The sequence below is a fragment of the Podarcis bocagei genome (assembly GCF_964188305.1).
Source record: "Podarcis bocagei genome assembly, chromosome: 8".
Classification (NCBI taxonomy): domain Eukaryota; kingdom Metazoa; phylum Chordata; class Lepidosauria; order Squamata; family Lacertidae; genus Podarcis; species Podarcis bocagei.
In genome coordinates, this window is record NC_138133.1 from 20041046 (window position 1) to 20062170 (window position 21125).

At 43.7% G+C, this 21125-nt stretch overlaps 3 long non-coding RNA genes across 6 annotated transcripts in view; 1 reads left to right on the top strand and 2 right to left on the bottom strand.

Moving 5' to 3' along the window:
- Positions 1-15486, top strand: part of LOC308593943 — a 195014-nt gene extending 179528 nt beyond the window's left edge. For both annotated transcript variants that reach the window (XR_014011118.1, XR_014011119.1), the window contains exons 4-5: positions 15128-15241; positions 15349-15486. This is a non-coding gene — a long non-coding RNA (uncharacterized lncRNA). The remainder of the gene's footprint in view (positions 1-15127; positions 15242-15348) is intronic.
- On the bottom strand, positions 22-9402 carry LOC308594034. Of its 2 annotated transcripts, none has more exons than XR_014011249.1 (3): positions 9369-9402; positions 2270-2526; positions 22-420 (listed from the first exon to the last, which is right to left on the bottom strand). It is a non-coding gene; the product is annotated as an uncharacterized lncRNA (long non-coding RNA). The 2 variants fall into 2 exon arrangements; XR_014011250.1 differs by lacking the exon at positions 9369-9402 and adding an exon at positions 8758-8836.
- On the bottom strand, positions 15305-20680 carry LOC308593944. 2 transcript variants are annotated; one of them, XR_014011120.1, is made up of 3 exons: positions 20241-20680; positions 17004-17126; positions 15305-15464 (listed from the first exon to the last, which is right to left on the bottom strand). It is a non-coding gene; the product is annotated as an uncharacterized lncRNA (long non-coding RNA). The 2 variants fall into 2 exon arrangements; XR_014011121.1 differs by having other exon boundaries at positions 17004-17145.
- Positions 20681-21125: the final 445 nt, after the last annotated feature.

Sequence of the window (21125 nt, forward strand, 5' to 3'; positions counted from 1 at the left end):
TTTCAGGTTCTAGAGTTGAGAACAAGACTTGTTTTCTCAGTATTAGTTCAGTTTTATCAATTAAACCTCTAATGTCTCCATCCTACAAAATTCAAGCAATTTTCTTAGTAAATCTAGCAGATGTTTAAAGATAACTTCTGCCTTTCTTCTCTCAGCATAACATCCAGAACACTACCCTGTTGTGTTACCGACACATTGTGGCAAGAATTAATGAGGAAGTTCTCTCCAGGGCACAACAGATTGTGTCCAGAATTATCAAGGTTTCTGGAGACTAATCCAATGGTACTAAGAATTTTTATTTTATTTAGAATGGGCCATTGTGAATAGTCAGTCCTTTGCATCTGAGGTACTGTCATGGGCCAGCTATGAGGTGTTTCAGCTGCTTGGAATCTGACGAATATCATGAGAGGTCATGGTTTCCTGAGAGGGGGACAAGGAGTGGAGAATTATGTGAAAATGTTAAGGTCAAGGCCCGTTCAGTACAATCCACTTGAGAACCAAAAGCATTCTTCACCTGGGGAAATCTTGCTCTAGAATTCATGCTTAATGAAATTAACTTCATTCCTGAAGTAACCTTATCCCTTTTATTACAGGAAAATGATTGCTGAGGAGAAGGCCCACTGCAGAAAACAGCCCTAGGTCAAGAAGGAGCAGAATCGAAAGGCCTTGTTGCAGACATGGGGCTGCTGGAGTCCATGTGTTCCTTTTACTGAGAACTGCCTCACTTTGCTAAATTCTCCAGAATGTGGGCACATAGGAAGCTGCCTTGTACTGAGCCAGATCAATGGACCCTCTAGATTAATACTGTCTACACAGATTGGCAGAAGCTCAAGAGTTTCAGGCAGTACAACTTTCCCAGTTCTGCCTGAAGCTGTCGGGGAATTCACCTGGAACCTTCAGCATGAAAAGCAGATTCTCTGCCACTGTCATTTCAATTTGCTTTTCCACTTTGAAAGCTCTGCTGCCATGAGGCAGGGTACTGTGACAAACTCCACAAACTGGCTTAAGACACTCCTTGAATGCCTGGCTGCAGGGCACCCTCACAGGGCTCTTGAACACCTCCAGGCAGGTGAAGCAGGACAGCGAGTCTAGCCGCTCAGCAGCAACGGCAGCAGCCATTTCCCCCTCCATGTTCCCGGGAGCTCACCTCAGCCAGTGCCATCTTCTCCACAAGTCACTTCCAAGAGCCTCTGCTGGCAGCGTGACAGCAACACTCACCAACAAACCGGGAGGGAGGGAGCTTCCTTTCCCACTGAGCTACAACCCTTCCTCATTATCTTTATGTGTATTATCTTAATACTTTAAGAGTATTATCCTCTTAAAGTTAGACGATCATGACACTCTAGCCTTGACTTAAAACTAAGGCACATAACCCCCAGCTCAGACAGCAGATGGGGAATTATTAATATTTTTCCTCACGTGAAACTTCTGTTCCTGCTTTAACTCCTAGACATCACCAGGTGAAAGGGATGGTGAGGCCTCAATTCAGAGCAAGCAGTCACCTGACCATCTCAAACTGGGCCAGCAAGGAGACTGAGGCAGGGTCCAAGGCCCTATAAAAGGAGCAGGTACTGGTGGTAGCTGTTCAGCAACATTGGGAGCAGAGGCAGTTTTAGGGTAGCACTGGGTGCCATGCTTCAGGGGGCACCAAAACAATGCTGTAGAACGGAGCCCAAGAGTTGAGGTGGCACTAATTTTTTGTGTCGTACAGGGTGCCACTGAAATTTGAAAGCCCAAAGTCTGCTACTTTCTGGAGGGTCTGGAGGCCTCTGTTCTGAAACACCCCATGTTTATATTTATCAATAGGTCTCTTTAGGAAAATGTGTGTTTAGGTACTCCACACAATCCAGATGCCCACAAGCTTCCTCACGTTAGAAAGATGGGGAACACTATGGTAAGCTGCATGCAGTGATGCTATCGGCAACGCTCGAAGTGTGTCCCCAGCCAACTCCTGATTGTCCTAAACCCACCCACCCACACACTTAACTCAGGCATAAGACTAGACACACATGTAACTCAGTCACAGACTCTCATGCACAGATTTCACATGTATGCAGCCACATGAATATATCTACGCAAGTGCATATCTCCCTCTGTCATACATATGACTTAGACAAGCAAGTCAGTATATGATAAGCCCATATAGGCACATTTAAGTTGTGCACATTTAACTTTACATGCTTGGCAATTTTAAAAATAAATAAAAATAAAAGGGGGGGTGGAAAGGGGGCAGACATCTAGGAAAAAAGACTTTGGCAGTCCTACTCACCATTGCATCCCAGGTGCTTTGACTATAAGGGATTTTGGCTTTAGGCACCATCTCTGGAATGTAACTCCCACGTAAGTTGCAGGCTTACTGTGTAGGACTGCAGCCTGAGAGAACCTCGGTCTTGCAACTTCACTAAACTACTGAATGAGATAGTATCTTAACCACATGAGTTTTCCACATAATGTAGGGATTCTCCATGCCTTCACTTGAAATTCTTGCTGGCAACTTGTAATGCAATCGTGATTACTCTTTCTTTACTAGATAGAAGCAAAAGATATTATTGTATTATCATCATCATCATCATCATCATTTGCACTTAAAAAACATTTCTTTTAGAAAACGTAGCCCAAAACTACTATTTCACATTCTGCAAAAAACAGTGCATGCCAGATCCACAGCATAAAAAAGATGCCCTATGGAAGATGAGTCAGTGAGGAATCTTTCCATTGTGAAGAACACCCCTCAAGAGTTTTTTGTTTGCTTGCTTTTTTGAATCAGTCAAACAAATTGTTCTGGCAGCTGCTTCCTCTCCCTACCCCCAGCATCGAAAGATCAGAAGCAGGATACTTTGCTGTTGTTGTTGTTTAGTCGTTTAGTCGTGTCCGACTCTTCGTGACCCCATGGACCAGAGCGCGCCAGGCACTCCTGTCTTCCATTGCTTCCCGCAGTTTGGTCAAATTCATGCTGGTAGCTTCGAGAACACTATCCAACCATCTCGTCCTCTGTCGTCCCCTTCTCCTTGTGCCCTAGTTTATACAAATTCTCGATAATATTCTAAAAATATGTATCTCAGATCAAGGGGCATTCAGCGTACAGTTCCTGCCACTCAGTTATTGATCTAGCTGTTCATTGTACTGTGGACCTGAGAAGAAAAACTCATTTGGGTTGGAGGGATTGTATGCCACCTCTCTCACTTGTGCTCTCTGTTCTACCCAATAAATTACTTTCTTTCTGTATAGGCATTGCAAGCACAGGCCAAAGGGGCTGCCTTTTGCCTTTGAAGGTGGCTTGGAAGCTACGGTTAGAAGCTGTGGCCTTCCTCCAGACAGATACTAGTCTCAAAGAGCATGCAATTCCTATTTTAGCTCAAGCTCTCTGACTTTGCTTCTAGGCTCAATTTAAAGTGCTGGTTCTGACTTTTTCAGACTTATCTGAGGCCTGCGGACTTTGGGGAGCATCTCTGATATGCACTTTCCTCTTTCCTTGCATCTGCAGTGAAGGTTCTGCAATGCATCCTGCCCTTTTGGGAGGGGAAGACCGCAGGGGTTTCATAGCCTGGCTTCTTCTGCCGAGACAACTACATAATAGAATGCTCTTGCTAGTGGGGCTTCCATCGGCCCACATGCTGATGGCTTTCTAAAGTCAAGTTATTATTAGATAGCTTTTTTTTCAAATGGGTTTCCTAATGGAAGACTGAATGTGTGTTTAACTGCTGTGTTTGTTTTGAATTTGCTTTATTCTCTTCTATTCTGTTCTGACTGTGGCTGCTTATGGGTGATTTTGTATTTCTGCCGTTTTGTGCATCTTTCACGGTTTGCAATTGTTTCTTTGTTTTAACCGGAGTGCTGCTTTTGGATTCTGCACTGGGGACCGAGAATGTAGCTAATAAATGCTTAAACAAAGCAAAAGAAACCTGGTTCCCCCATGCTCTGAGGCAGTGTGCTGTAATGGTTAAAGTGCTGAATGGGTTCAACTCCCTGCTCAGCCATGAAACACAATGGATGATCTTGGATCAGTAACTATTGCTCAGCCTAAGCTTATAGTTGTGAAGATAACATTATTTCACAGGAACTAAGGAAGTTGTCTTATACTGAGCCAGACCATTGGTCCATCAAGTTCAGTATCATCTACCATGAATGGGAGCAGCTTTCTGGGATTTCAGACAGGGTTCTCTCCCATCTCTACCTGGGATTTGACCTGGGGCCTTTTGCATCCAAAACAGATGCTCTACCATGGAGGTATGACTTTGTGCCAAAGCTGCAGCCTTTACCCAATGTACACGATACTAGGACTTTGAACACCACCCTGAACTACTTCCAGGAAAAGCAGGTTAAAAATAAGACAGATGAATACCTGTGTTAGAAGCCCACCTTTTCTGGAACAGTAGTATATGGACTTTCAGGAACATATAATAATTCTAATACTATTATTATTAATAATAAATACCCTACCCATCTGCTTGGGTTTCCTCGGCCACTCTGAGTGGCTTCCCTTACATATAAAAGCATAATAAAACATCAATCATTAAAAACTTCCTGATACAGGGCTGCCTTCAGAGGCCTTCTAAATGTTTTGGAGTTATTTATCTCCTTGACAACTGATAGGAGAGCATTCCATAGGGAGGGCGCCACTGCCAAGACGGTCCTTGTAACTTCACTTCTTGCAGTGAGGGAACCACCAGAAGGCACTCGGAGGTGGGCTGAACAATAAGGGTGGAGACACACCTTCAGGTATTGTCAGGGAACTGCCATCAGCTCAGAGGCAACAGGTGGAAGGGCAGTTGGGTTACAGGGAGCCTTCAAAGATCGTGAGAAGCAGCTCTTCCTCCGACGAGGAGGGAAGCCCCGCCTCCAGTGGGGAAGGGATGCAGGGCTCGGAAGATGCAAGAGAGAACCGCAACACCGAGCCTGAGCAAAGCCGGGGGGGGGAGGCAGGCCCCCTTTGCCCACACCCTCTCTGCGCAGTTGGTTTACGCGCAGAGAGGGGAGGCGTAGGATGGGGGTCAAAAGATTGCTCTGCTGGGGAAAGTTTAAGGACCACCCACTCCCAGATTCTCCTAGCGACTGAGCAGACATGGAATTGAGACGCTCTGCACTGTAAATGTTTTGCACAGATAATAAAGCCTTGAAAAGACCAGTGGGAGTCTTGCCTGTTCTCTCTCGAGCAACCACACCGGCACACATAACATGTATATTGGGCCAAGGCCATTTAGGACTTTAGTTAGTACTAAACAAAAATGGCCTCCAAAACATTTTCATGCTATTTGTGGACATCATAATTGTGTGGGGTGGGCAGCATTCAGCTGACTTATTTTTTCAGGGAGGTGAAATTTGTTAACACCCTCTCTTTTGTTAAATGAAACTATAGTTAGTTCATATTAGTTCATAGTTCATATTAGTTAGTTCATATTAGAAGAGCTGAGAGAGGGTGACTAGATGGAGTAAAGGCTAAGCCTATTGCTTCCTCCTAAAATCTTCTTTGGCAATCACTTGTAGCCGAGTAAGATTGTCTTCCATGAACATGATCTTAACAGTGAGTCCGTAAGTGACTGCGGAGGCCAATTCCGGATCCACACGTCCTTCCACAGTGGGGACATAGGTTTCTGGGTGGAAATTGATGACGGTGAAGATTTTCCAAGCATGCCTTAGCACATTTCCCCCTTTCATCCTGAGTTTGAGCGTCTTCAAAGCCCATGACACCTTTGGTAAAGGCTGTTCTCCAATTGGAGCTCTTGCAGGCCAGTGTTTCCCAGTGTCGGTGTTTATACTACATTTTTAAGATTTGCCTTGAGAGAGTCTTTCAACCTTTTTGGTTGACCACCAGCATTACACTTTCCATTTTTACGTTCAGAATAGAGTAGTTGCTTTGGAAAACAATAATCAGGCATCCGCACAACATGACCAGTCCAACAAAGTTGATGTTGAAGAATCATTGCTTCAACACTGGTGATCTTTGCTCCTTCCAGTACATTGGCATTAGTTCACCTGTCTTCCCAAGTGATGTGTAAAATGCTTTGGAGACACCATTGATGGAATCTTTCAAGGAGTTGGAGATGTCATTTATAAGTGGTCCATGTTTCACAAGCATACAGTAAGGTTGGTAGTACAATAGCTTTGTAGACAACATTTTGCTTTCCCTGCAAATGTCCTGGTCAGTCGGGAGAAAGTTGCATTCACAGAGCTCAGGTGCTAGATTTCAGCATCTTTTCTTGTGGAAAGAGAGCTGCCCAGGTAGGAGAAGTGATCAACACTTTCCAATGTTACCCATTGAGTTGGATTTGTGGAGCTGCAGAGGGGTTGTTTTGTATTGGTTGGTGCAGCACTTTGGTTTTCTTGGATGTTGAGTGATAGGCCAAGCTTTTCGTAAGCTTCTGCAAAGATATTTAGGATGGTTTGGAGGTCGTCCTCTGAGTGTGCACACACTAAGTTGTCATCAGCATACTGAAGCTCTGTGATATTATCCTACAATATTAAGATGTTGTTATAGATTTACAGGTACTAGAATTTAATTAAGGTTTGGGGAGTGTTGAGGTGATAGCCAGACTCATGTGAGATAGTCCCTGACAATCCTTTAATTAGCATTTTTGATGGCTAATTAAGTCAGACCCTGTGTGCTGGACAGGGTGCCACATATCCTTAATCCTTTGAAGTTAACATGGGCTCAAAAGTAATGGAGTTGGCCTAATTTCCTCTGAGGTGAGAGAACCTGGGGTTAATGATCCTTTAGCATCAAAGAACCAGATGTGAGAATGCAGATGAGTGGGGCTTCTCTGTGTTACAAATGACCAGAGCTTAGGTTAGCAAGATTAGAACAGGTGGGATGTGACCATTCTTGGGGACAGGCACACTGCAGGGCAGGGATGCTGCTTCCTTTGGAAGAAGCTGGCACTAATTTGGATGTGATGCTCAGAGCCCCCTCCAGAGTAGGCACAGGTTATATATAAACCATACAGCATAAAAACACCACAGTCTCCACCGTCTCTCATTGTCCCAAAGGTGTATGCACACCTGGAATCTCGCACTGCTCAAAGGCTGGAGTTGTGCATAACAATATTACAAAACAATATTAAAACCGGATCCACAGTTACATCTAAAAATCATGGATGGTGCAAATGGGGAGGCCATTTTTCTGAGTATTTTTCCAGGGGAAGGACTGAAATTCTCCAGCAGTTCAGTAGCTAAAAATATATATTTAAAAATAGAATATTATTTTCCAAGAAATAAAGGCTCAACTCTCATCTTAGCATGGCCATTCTGTGTTGTTGGAGTCTGTTTCTGTTCATTTCCATATGAGCAAAACACATAAAAGAAATGAATTGGCAACTTTTTAGTGACTGAAATGTACCTGGGATCCAGACTCGAGCTTATAAAAGGACAGCAATGCTATTATTATATGCCGCCGCTGGAGAGGGTATTTTGCATTTAATGATTATTTACAGCACAGGTTGATGGACGATGATTCCTAGTTTCAGACCCTGGGATATTGCGCTTCCATATGAAATTTTTACATACCCTGAAATATTGTGCCATGAGTGACACTTTTCATGTGTTGTGCAAGTTGTCATTTTGGAATGAAGTCTTGCAGCAGGGGGTAAATAAGGAAAGCTTCTGCGGGCTGCATATTTGAGTGCTTCAGCTCGCCTCTCCGAAAACTGCACATTTGAATCTAGGCATCAGGAAAAGAGGTTGCTTTTGCTATTATTTCCAATGACAGCCTGCATTGTTCTGCCTTTGTTGCTTCTTTGCTAAGGGGCTATGTGAAGGGCTGACTGCTTATCTGAAGAAACTTCAGAATGGAGATTATTGACATTGATGGCATGGTATCTGGTAATAGCTCCGTCCTTTTCCATTGAAAACACCCCTGCCAACAACAGAAGGCTTAACCTGAAGAGGGCACCCAGTTGCAGGACACTTAGTTCAGGTCTCCCATGGAAATGGGACTTAAAAGTTTTGGCTACATCATGCTATTTTAAAATTACTTTTTTGCAGGGAACAGTGGGAAGTAAGCTGCTATCACTTCTTTTAGCTTCAATGTACAATTAATCTATGGCATCCACAGTCGTGAAGATACTAGTAACATAGATGGCTGTAAAATCCTGTTTATCTGAATTATGTTTTAATGGGCATTGTGTAATGTGTCCTGACGTTTGTATTGTAATGTATTTGATGTGGAAAGTTTTCTGTCTGTTCCGGTGAAAGTTAGTTTAACTGCTGTGTGAGGACTTAACCGATGGCTGTGAGTCAGAATTCTCAGTATGCGAAAGCACCTAAGGTTTGCATGTTTCAGTTGGTGGTGCAGGCTTATGAAGAAGAAGAAGAAGAAGAAGAAGAAGAAGAAGAAGAAGAAGAAGAAGAAGAAGAAGAAGAAGAAGACAATAACAGCAGAGGAAGAGGGTCAGAAAGAAAGAGTTGCTTAAGAGCTGACCATTGTGGCAGCAGCTGATCTTTTCTTCTCCTGCTCCACCTTCCTTTGTAAGAATGCTGTTTCTGGTGACATTCTCTAATTTCTTAAATAGTAACAACTTTTGCATGATCCTGCCTGTAGTGGCAGTAATGGTCAGAGAAGAGCTCCTGCTACCACTCCACCTCCACAACGCTGCGACAACCTAAGGAATTATGCCACATGCCTACCAAGCATGCATTTCTGGGAGAATATGAAAGCCAGCATCTCTCTCTCTCTCTCTCTTTCTCTGTCCCTCCCTCTTTATGCTCAGAAGGAGACAGTCATACTCAGTGCTATTTTTCTAGAAAAGAGGTGCCACAACTCACCAGGTGTGCCTCCCTTGTTCTCTTATAATGGCAGTGGTACCCAACTGAAAGATGCCAGAAGTGAGTTCCAGTGTATTCTGGATGAAAAAAAGCCCTGGTCATACTACATACATTGAAGGCAAAAAAACCCCAGCACCTTATTTCACCTATTCCACCCCACCACCTCTGAAAAATAGCCAAAAAAGGTCCTCTTTGTCTTGCCACTCACAGTAGAGGTAGATATTTTTTTGGTAAATTATTGGACACTGTCCTACCAGCTTCAGTCTGCCCTCCCTTGCCTGCCTTCTTTCTTACACCAGTCCAGGGGTGACACTGCCTGTTCTAGGAGGTGGCAATGTCTGTCAGCACTGTGTCTAGGCAGAGGAGGAGGAATGGTGGACCACCTCCCCATCCTGACCCTTCCAGGGAGGAGGAAGATAGAAATGTTGTATGAATCAGTCCCAAATGAATCTGTCCCAAAGTCACACATCAGGTTGATTATTTGATGGGTACAGGGTTGTGACTGTATATTTATTTGCCTCAACCTGATGGGTTACAAACTGGCAAAACAATCTAAAACTTTTCCCCAATGGTAAAAGTTAATATACCCCTTAAATAAAACTATTCATCACCTATTATGGAGATCCATCTTGACAGTGCTGAGATGCAGTCTGTTAACTGTTTTTGGCTTTACCAAGACTCAAAGCATATCCTTTTTTGTGACATCACATATGACATCAGAATGGCATATTTGCATTCAGGCTAGACTATCTTCATGCCAACAGCAATGGCCAGTAAACTTCTGCAGCCAGGTAAGCATCAGCCTGACTACCCAGTTGCTTCTATCTAGACTATTAGATGTTTAGTTTTTGCTCTTATAATCAAAACCTGAAGAAAAGCTGTGTATAATTTGAAAACCTGCTGAGAGCATCCTGACACACTGTCTTGGTGCTGCCATGGTAGAACTCAGCAGGGAGGAGGAAGGGAGCAATATGAGAATTAGTTGGCTCCACCTCCTGATGGGCTCTGTCAGGGCTTTTGTTCCAGCTCGAACTCACAGGAACTCAGTTCCAACACCTCTCTGGTGGGTGCCATTGCCGTTATAATAGTACAAGGGTGGGTTCCGGCACCTCTTTTTCTAGAAAAATAGCACTGGGCTTCCTGCCATCAACCCCACCAGTCCCATGGAGAACCAGCCACCATTGATCAATCCCATAGGGTGGCAAAACAGAGGGACATTTTGGTTTTTCCTTGTTTGAAGACATGCCGACAAATTAGCCAATATTGAGTTGCACATCGATAAGCACAGGATGATAATAATAATAATAATAATAATAATAATAATAATAATAATAATAATTTATTTGTACCCCGCCCATCTGGCTGGGTTTCCCCAGCCACTCTGGGCGGCTTTCAACAAAGATTAAAAATACATTAAAATGTCACACATTAAAAACTTCCCTAAACTGGGCTGCCTTCAGATGTCTTCTAAATGTCAGGTAGTTGTTTATCTCTTTGACATCTGATGGGAGGGCGTTCCACCAGGCGGGCGCCACTACCGAGAAGGCCCTCTGCCTGGTTCCCTGTAGCTTTGCTTCTCGCAGTGAGGGAACCACCAGAAGGCCCTTGGCACTGGACCTCAGTGTCTGGGCAGAATGATGGGGGTGGAGACGCTCCTTCATGTCTACTGGGCCGAGGCCATTTAGGGCTTTAAAGGTCAACACCAACACTTTGAATTGTGCTCAGAAACACAGGATCAAAACTGAGGATCTTAGTGTGGCTTCAGCCAAGACTTTTGAAGTTTTTCAAAGAGGTTTATTTTTTCCAGGGGACAGTAAGGTCGAAAAGGAAGCATTAGCAGAAGTGGGAGTGGGGGAGATTTTGGACTGTTGTGAGTACTGATGTGTCTAAGGATGTCCTTCTCTAATGTCCTGGAAGAATAATAATTTAGTGCAGTAGGGAAGTTCACATGATGCAGCCTTAACCTTAGCATTCAGATTTCTGACTAGGGTCGCCTTTACTGACCACTCTAGAGGAAAATGCTGCCCGCTAAGTCCATAGGCTAAAAGCACCGATCCCCTTTGCAAAGGTCACTAACCATCTGCCTGCAGAAAATTAGTTTGCCCGCTGCCAGCCTGACCCTCATGTGAACTGCAGACCTGAAGATAAAAGGTGCCCTAGTCTATGAGAAAACCCCATGCCACTTGGGTCCCACAGTATATAAAATTTGTCTGCTTCCAACCTGTCATTTCTCACTTCCATCCCTTTATAGGTCATGCGAGGGAACTGAAAAACAGCCTGGTTGGGTTTTTTTTTTCCAAGTTAAGTAGAGGTTTTCAGGAAATGTTTCTCCCCTTAGGATTTCACAAGCAGAGGCTTCACATTTTGATAAATTAACAATGCTGAAACATTTAGGTTCTGTGGCCACATTCCAACATTCTGTATCCACGGAGTATAGAAAAGTGGTTACTAAAAAATGTGCCATTTCCAATGCAGTTCTCCTTTTAACTGCATAGGGTTTTTCCCCACGTTCTGGATATACGCTTGTAGCATACATGCAGTGAATGACACAGAAAGAAGATCTCCTACATGTTATGTATAGTTTTAGGTTTTCTTCTTCTTGGTCTTCTACATACCTGCCCACCCCAGCCAGTTTAAAAACAATCAAGCTGTCAAATCTGCAATTTGAAGTTGCAGGGCACCCCCCTTTAAATTTTTTTTAAATCAAAATTTCAAAACAAAAACAATTTTCTGCACACACATACTTGTTTATATTAACACCATAGTATTTGACTTCCAAAAATTCCCTTCCTTTTTCTGCAGCTAATTGCATTTACCTAAATTATTACATTTCTATTTTTCTCCTTTGTCGTTATAAATTACAAGTGTTATATTCATCCTGCTAATGTTTTTAATTGTTTACAGTGATCTTTGATGTACTCTATAAAGTTATGCCATTCTTTACTAGATTTAATGTCCTCTCAGTGCCTGATTTTCCCGGTCAGCTTCACCATTTCTTCATAGTCCATCAATTTCATTATCTATTCTGCTTTTGATGGTGTTTTCCATAAGACCCTCTTTCTCACAGCTGTCTTTGCGTGTTCAGACCCAGAGACCTCCCCCCTAAATAAAAGTACATTTGACTCAAATTTTAATTTGGTTTTTGGCAGAATTTAGGCCACAACTTTATTGATTACAGAAAGTGAGTGGTTGCATAAGCTCTGGTTCGACTAGCTCCCTGCACCCTTGCAGGCAGCGCTGACCCAGAGCTCTATCATAGGTCAGCCAAGGGTGAACACCTGAGGCAGGCAGAAAGCATGGGTACAGGCTATGTCCACTCCCGAGATGCTCCCCTGGACTCAGGCACAGGCACAACCCACTCTTGGGGGTTGACCAAACCAAGTTGAGTCCCTGGATACCTTGAACGGAATACCTTTCACATAGGGATGGAGAGAACGTTCTCTCATCCCTATCACCTGAAACAGTGCCTATCCGCAACCTTACAAGTTGTGACAATTTGCTACGCGGCAGGCGAAACCCAAATGGCAACAGCCAATCAGCCAAGGGTGGGAAATTCCTGCCGTGCCCCTGTCCCAATGACAGACGACACACGACGGCATAGTAAGGTCAAGCACACAGCCCTAAACATAGGGAGAGGTGGGCGGGTGTTCTGATGCACGAACCAAAAGAGGAAGCTCTGGGTCATGTGCATAGGTATTTATAGGTCTCTCAATCCATTGAGACAGCACTCCATTGGCCAGATTAAACCCAGCAACAAGGGACCTACTAGTTGGGTGTTGTGGCTGTCCAATATACCCACCCACAACAAGAAGGTCAGTCTCCAGGTCTCAACACAACATGTGCCCTCTTTTAGGGAGGACACGCTTTATCGGCTCTGCAGATAAAAGCTGCTTCAGGAAGGCTGGCCCAAGACATTTTGCTACTGAGGACATTTGCTGCTCTTTCCCCACAAGTTAAGGTGCATAATTCTTGTCCAATAAACTTTAATTAGTTTAATGTTAAGTAAACGTCCAGTGCACTTCCAACGCCATAGATCTTATCTCAGCAGAGAATTTCGTGCAGCGGTTGAAGAAGGCAGGAGAGTCAGTACCTTTCAATGAAGAATCCTGGAGCAAGCACTTTGGAACTCAGGAAATAAAAACTTTATTTACAAATGAAAAAACCCTGGCGATAAAGCACACATGCTTTTATCTCCGGCATAAAGAAAACTTTACTCTAAACTTAACTCATATTAGCAAACAGGCCCATAGCCACAAACTGAGTCTGCGAGTCAGGTCAGGGGTGGGGAAGAGAAAAAACACAGGGGTGAACTGACTATTTATACAAACTAACTCACATTCCTGGATGCTTAATGACTTCCAGCTGCTCAGTGATTAGAGCGACTTGTTACCTCTTAACCCTTTAGTACCAACAATTCTTAAAGCTGGTCAAGGTAGTTTGGGGGCTGAGGCCGAAAACCCAATAAGCCCCCTCTGGTCCAACTGCTGCACCCGCTTTTCAAAGTTTACACTGACTCAAGAGAGCCAGCGTGGTGTAGTGGTTAAGAGTGATGGACTCGTAATCTGGTGAACTGGGTTTGCTTCCCTGCTCCTCCACATGCAGCTGCTGGGTGACCTTGGGCTAGTCACACTTCTCTGAAGTCTCTCAGCCTCACTCACCTCACAGAATGTTTGTTGTGGGGGAGGAAGGGAAAGGAGATTGTTAGCCACTTTGAGACTCCTTAAGGGGAGTGAAAGGTGGGATATCAAGTCCAAACTCCTCCTCCTCCTCCTCCTCTTCCTCTTCTTCTTCTTCTTCTTCTTCTTCTTCTTCTTCTTCTTCTTCTTCTTCTTCAAGAACCACTGGGATGGGCTCAGCTGGCTGGGTCCAGGCTGAGACAGGATGAGGGAAATAACGCTACTGTATTTCTGAATGATCTGAGGGTGGGGAATTTTGGCAACATAGCCCACCCATGCCAGAAACCTCCCTACTCAGCCAGAGATCTGCTGGATCCCAAACCCACTCAGCCCAGCGGATCTTACTGCAGGATTTCTCCCTATGTTCAGTGGGCTCTTTCATTCTCCCCACCCCACCCCACCTTTCCTAATTGAAATCTGTGGGGATGATTAGGGAGGTAGTAGAGGATATACTATTTAATCATATCCTTCCTAACTTGTGCTAGCAAGTTTCATATCCTAGCAGAGTTCCAAACATCCCCCTTTTTAAATTACACAGCGGTTAGCTTGTTGCTGGCTTGTCTGAGCCTCATTACTTAAGATTCCTGGTAAGATCCCTTCTAATCCCTCTTAAAAAGAATAGACATGAGAATCTGATTAAACTTAATATAAAAGAAGTTTACTCACAGATTCATTCAGGTTCACAGATAGATCCCTGAAGGCAGGCTTAGGTTACATAACTATATATCTACATGAACTGCCCCATAAGGGAAATAGTCTCAAGTGACTGCGAATCAGCAGTCACTTCTCCTAACTCTTAGGAACACAAAATGGAGAATACACATTGATCAGAACATGGAGGCCATGTGCTCCTCCATGCTAGTACAACAAACCACACCCTCTTCAAGTCATATGTAGTGGAAGTCTTTCCCAGCTCAGGAGGAAACAGGAAGTCTTCTCCTGAGTGGTACAAAACATCCCCTAACATGTCCATTGTAGGAATGTTGTACTTGGCTGCAGTTTTACATCCCACAAAAAACATACTATTCCATACCTCTTGGAAGCTCAGATCATTGTCAGGCTGTTTCGAAAGGTCCCCCCACTTTCCCACTTTTTATTTTCATTTATAAATTTGCTCCCTGAGTATACAGAAGGCACTTCCTTATTATTATTATTTTTGGGGGGGAGTCCTGCCAGTGTGGTGTAGTGGTTAAGAGCAGTAGACTCGTAACTCGTAATCTGGGGAACCGGGTTCATTTCCCCGCGCCTCCACATGGGGCTGCTGGGTGACCTTGGTCTAGTCACACTTCTTTGAAGTCTCTTAGCCCCACTCACCTCACAGAGTGTTTGTTGTGGGGGAGGAAGGGAAAGGAGAATGTTAGCCGCTTGGAGACTCCTGAAGGGGAGTGATAAAGCAGGGTATCAAATCCAAACTCTTCTTCTTCTTTCTTGTGAGGTGATAGACCCTATTCGAGGGAATCGCCAACAATGGAACAAACTCTCATGAGAGGTGGTGGACTCTCTCATTGGAGGTTTTCAAGGAAATGTTGAGTGGTCATCTGCCCCAGATGCTTCTCCTGCATCACAGGGGGTTGGACTAGATGACCCACAGGATTCCTTCCAACTCTACAATTCTACCATTCTAATTAAACTCTCAAAATTCTCGACACAGCGTACAGTGCTAAGATCTCTCTCTTTCTCTTTGCCTCTCACAGGTGCTTAATAAGCATTGATGGAATCCCAGTGAGGGACTAAAATTCAGCCCATTATTATAGTTCTTGGCCTGCTGTTCTTATGTGTTCATTAAGACTTCCCTGGGATTTGTATAGGTAATTTCGGTATTTTCTTTCTTCCCAAGATAAAGAAAGAAATGTTTCTAGTCAGTTTGGAAATTCATGCGAGATTGTCAGCTTTATTAATATGTATTCACTTCCAGGGCTGCCATCTCTTCGCCTTCACTCATATTGCAAGTCAACCACTGGAAACAGATTTTAGATTGCTCTCACAGGGACTGGATGAGAAATAAAGGAAGTCTGCTGCTGTGGAATGTTCCTGCACCAAGTGGCAATAAAAGAAGAAGAAGAAGAAGAGGAAGAAGTGGAGGAGGAGGGGGAGTTTGCTTCTCTTCCTTAAGAAATTAATATTCTGTGAGCCCATACATTCAACTGTTAAAGTCAACTGAATTTATTCATTCTCACATTGACCAATATGCTGTGGGATGTAAACACAGGAGCAGTCAATGACAACATTCCTAGAGTGTACATGTTAGAACATGGGGAGGGGTGTCTGTCCAGCAAGCAGGTAAACTTCCTGGGGACGGACTTCCTCCGCATGTGACCAGAGGTGGGTGTGGCCTCACCTGTGCAGGTAATGACAAAAGCACAGGGCAGGCAGCCACTCTCTCTCTCTGCCATTTTCCTTCGATGAGGAAACATCTAAGGATGCTCCCTTGGCTCCCAGCCAAGAGAGGAGATAAGGACTATCTTGCTACAAGATAGATTCTGAACCTTTTTAAGCTGTCTGCCTTCTAGGATCATATTGTGAACAGAACGTGAGTAAACTCTTTTATACTTTTATAAAGACTGTGTTGTGTCTTGTATTTCAAGAGGGAACAAAGGGGAAATTACCAGAGTAATTATTATAGAGGTTCTAGTGAACCTGTGCAAGTGTTACCGTTGCGAACTTAAAGGGGAATGTCTATAAACTCTGCTGATATTTTGGGAACTTGTTAGCACAAGTTGGATAAGGATATAATCCCACAATATATCCTCTCCTGCACCCCAGAACATTCCCACATATGCAATCCTAGTTCAGAGTAGACTAACTTTGATCCACTAATAAATTTCAGTGGATCTACTCTGAGTAAAATTTAGTTTGCTACAAACCAGGATTTTCAGAGGATGGGGTGTGTGAATCTAAACCAGGGGTTGTCAACCTGATCCCTACAGCCCACTAGTGGGCGTTTCAGGATTCTAGGTGGGCGGTAGGGTGTTCTCAGCACGAGCTGAATTCTCCTTCCATCGAGCACTGGTGAGTGGTAGGGAAATTTTACCATCAAGAAAGATGCATTAGTGGGAGGTAGGTATAAAAAGGTTGACTACCCTTGATCTAAACAAACAAGAGAGACTGTGTCTCATGTTTTGTAAGAACTAAGAACTAGATTCCTCAGGTTTTTGGATTTTGGATTTTTTTAAAACAACTTTAAAATCAGATGGCAGCCTTCCAAAACATAGCCAAAATTTGGAACTTGTGGGAAGTTCTGTTTCAGTGCCACAACTAAAATGAAAACTCCTGCAACTCAGCCCCAGACAAGCAGCAGCATACACCATACATTTAAAGCACATTGCTTACCCCCAAGAATCTTGGAAATTGTAGTTTACCCCTCACAGAGCTATAATTCCCAGTGCCCTTAACAAACTATAGCTAAGCCACCCCACTATAGTTAGTCTGGCACAACATACAAGGCACATCAAACATTTCACCAAGAAGTGGGAAGGAAGCTTTGTAGGCTATGGTGGTAAAGAAGCAAGGATGATAATATCTAATTGGTTCATGATGGACACCAACACTGATTGCACTTTAAATACTTACAAGCAGACACTTTGTGTAGCTTCTGGTCCTGCCAAGCTTTTTCTTTCGGGCTTGCTGTGCCATAGTGACAGTCTTGAGGAGGGCTTGAACCATGGCCAGGAAGTCTATCTTTAGGTTCATGTCCTACGTAGGAAACATCATGCTGTAGAAACAACAACTAATACTTATGCAAGGCCGAATATTCCAAAGAGGTGGTCTGCAGTGGGCCCTGATCTGAGAAACTGAGGCATGACAATTAGGGATTTGGGAACATAAGAGCAGTCCTGCTAGATTGGACTGAAGGCCCATCAAGTCCACCCACCTGTTCCCATCCAGAAACCTGCTGGAAGCCCACATGTACTAGGAGTCAGTCTATATGCCCCTGGTCTGCTAAAGAAGAAAACTATGGTCAGATCAACCAGGCCAGCAAAGAAGCCTCTTAAAATATAGACTTAGGGGGCAAGACTGAATGAGATGAGCAGCTTAGGATGCAGCAAAACTTAATTTCAGCCAGCATTAAGTCCTCAAACCCAGCTCAACTGAAGATACACCAGCGTAACTTGCTCATTCCAGCTCAGCTGGATGAGATGAGGCTAGCATAAGCCCCACAAAAGAGGCATTCTGGAGGCAAGACTTGAGGGATGGGGGCTTGGGCTGGCTCAGTCACGTGACCTGGCAACCTGGAGTAGACTACTATTTTAAAAACTCATTTTCCCTCCTTCAGGAAGGAGTTGCAGCCCAACAACGTATTGAGAGCCAAAAGTTACCCACTCCTATTTTAAGGAGAAGAAGGTTACCCAAGAGCACGAGAGATATGGGCAACTTTTACTGATACAAAGGCATATAGCTAGGGCTGGTGCCATATTTGTTTGAAGCCTGGACAATGTGTCATCTGGTGTTGCCACTCCTATGTTGGCGGACCTCTTTCAGCTTACTTGGGATCTGTCCTTTTATGGTCTGGTGCTGGTTTTCCTGTCACATTCACTTATTTTATGCCAATATGTTTAACTTTGCATATTGTTGAAGCAGCAGCAGTAGTAAGTATATAGCTAATGCTTTTATAGGCTGCATCAACAGACGTATAGTGTCCAGATCAAGGGAAATAATAGTACCACCCTATTCTGCCTTGATCAGACCACACCCGGAATACAGTGTCCACTTCTGGACACTGCAATTTAAGAAGAGTGTTGACAAGCTGGAATGTGTGCAGAGGAGGGTGGCCAAGATGATTAAGGGTATGTGATTAAGGTAAACTAAGCCTTACAAGGAGCGCTTGAAGGAGCTGGGTAAGTTTAGTTTGGAAAAGAGAAGACCAAGAGGTAATATGATAGCCATCTTCAAAGATCTTAAGGGCTGTCACATGGAAGAGGGAACATGCTTGTTTTTTCCTGGAGAGGTAGAACTTGAGGACTCTGGAGGGCAGGATTTGAACCAATGGCTTCAAGTTAGGAGATTCTGACTAAATGCTCAGAAAAAAACTTTTTGACACTAAGAGCTGTTTGGCAGTGGAGCAGCCTCCCACGAGAGGTGGTGGACTCTAAGATTCTATGATTCTATATTTCATTTAATGTTTAATTTAATGGATTCTTCACTGTCTTTTGGAATACATGCCTTCCTAACACAGGTTTTAGGGGTGCATGAAGTTCAACTATTTTCTAAGCCTTTTAACTTTCTATACATTTATCCCCAAGATGTGTGTGCTGTTGAAAATAGGAGACCAATGTTTAGAGCACAGTTTTGGGGAGCAATATGATGTGGCTAGCATGCTGAGTCAGATAATCACACCAGCCTCAAAACAACATTTCCTTGAATCTGATGTACCTTTTGCAAGCTTGTTTATGGCACATTTTCCCCTAACTTGAACCGTAGAGTTACAGAGTTAGACGCATCCTTAAAAGGCATACTGTCCAAATCCTTGCTTGATGCAATATCTGTAATGTAGGATTCCTGACAGATGGCCATCCAGCCTCAGCTTAAATGCCTCCAATTTCTTTCCAGCTTCAATTTCTTCTGATGTTTTTGAAGGGTATGATTGCGGGTAAGACGGGAGGGGGGAGTCAAGGCACTCTAATGTCCTCACACCACAGGAGCTCAGAACAGCCTTTCCCCCTGTTTGAAACAATAGGTTCGGCAAGGGAAGCCGTGGCAAGAAGACAGTGCGAAGCTATGAATAGAATAGAGATTAGCTGGGATGAGTCATTAATGAGGGATGTAACTCTCACATTCAGATCCTGACAGGGGAAAAGGAAAGGCAAAAATGAAACCTGTTTGTTTCATTATTGAACAAAAGACATGCATATATACATGAAAATATAGAGAAATGGCTCTTCAGATAATGCACTTGGTAAATTCAATGACTTACGCTGCTTTCTGTTTTTGGATTAAAGAGAAAAAAGAGAGTGAGTCCATGTGTCTGTGCGCGTGCATGTGCATGCATGCGTGTTTTTTAAGAGCCACTTAGAAGTACTTTATAACCCTTCTGCAATGAATTTAAGTATTTTGGGAAACGATGGCAGTAGATTTAATGATAAGGCCTGCTGTGCTTATCCACAACCATAATCCTAATGAGTGGGTTTAGGTCATTAGGCACACACATCCTTGCTTTCCTTTTCATGAAGCGCCATGGGACCATATTCATTCCATTCACATCCTTAAATTATAGTCTTGCCTGCCTCCCCTCCCCCACCCTTTTTCAGTTAGGCTTCACAGCATAGCTTGCCATCCCTGTGCTCTGAATTTCCAGACCTTCCAGGTGTCCCTATTTCCCAGGATTAGTCCTAGATTTACAGAAGCCACCTTGGTTTCTGCTTTAATCCCAGAATGCCCCATTTTTCCTTAGGAAGTCCCTATTTTTGTCAGAGAAATGTTGGAGGGTATGGAGTTAAGAGACCCCCGAGCCAAGGAGATAAGTAACTATACAACCTTTAGAAGACATCTGAAGGAAGCCTTGTTTGTATAGGGAAGTTTTTTAATGTTTAATGTTTTATTATGTTGTTGTTGTTTTTTTATATGCTGGAAGCTATCCAGAGTGGCTGGGGCAACCTAGTCAGACGGGTGGGGTATAAATACTAAACTGATGATGATGATGATGATGGAATCATTCCTATTTTCATTGGAGAAATGTTGGAGGGTATGAATTTCTTTTTATCTGTTAGTGTAAAACTAGCTGTCGAGGTAAATGCATGGTTACTGCTGGAAATGGCAACCACACCCCTCCTTCGCCTTTAACATCTATTAAAACTTGACTCTTGTTTGTACCTCCATATTGTTCAGGGTGTTCCATATTGTCCACACCTGTTGTGATGTTTCTTTGATCTGATTCCTCTTCTTTAGGCACTGAGGATTCATAGAATCAGAAGGGTAATTGTAGGCTGAACAGGCCCCAGAAGAACATCCACAAAATGAGCCCACAGTTGCAGTGTGCCTGCAGCCCAAACATGTCACATGGTCGTTCCTGGCTCCAAGGACCACATCACAAAAGCTGCAGTACAACCGGCGTCTGCCCTGCTCCCTCAGAGTAAAAGACTGCTAAAATGGGCCTGTCCCCTGTAACTTGAAGAGGCCATAAAGGTTGAGTTAACAAGTGAGACAGAAATGTTGCCCCTGTTTAAGGCTCAGTCCAAGGTTGGTTGTGGCTGAAGCAACATCAGAGTGTGCTTTTCTCATTGCAGTCAGTCAGAGCCCTCCACAAAGCCTGGTCTCTTGTGAGGTCATTGCTCGCATCACAATGACGGCACTGGTATCATCATAATACCAGAGACAGAAGTGAGGGTGCTGGAAGAGAGAATGTCATGACACTAATGTGTTCTGCTGTGTAATGTTTTGGAGGAAATGAAAGAAATATATGAACCCAGAAGCTGAAGACCTGAAGTCTAACGTAGGGTGCCTTCAGGTAGATATGGGTGATTTAGCAGCACCCAGTCACTGCAAGCAGAATAACAACTGCTTCCAAACATCTGAAATCTGAATGGCATCCTGTACATGAGAAAGAAAACCTTCCTTTCCCCAGCTGTGTGTGTGTGTGACAATGTTATTCAGAAATATAGGACAGAGAGCAAAACGGTTAAACATTCTCTCTTCCCTTGCAGTAGTCCCAATGGTGATTGCTCCTCAGTAGGAAGTTGTGGGTGGTGAGTTGATGTG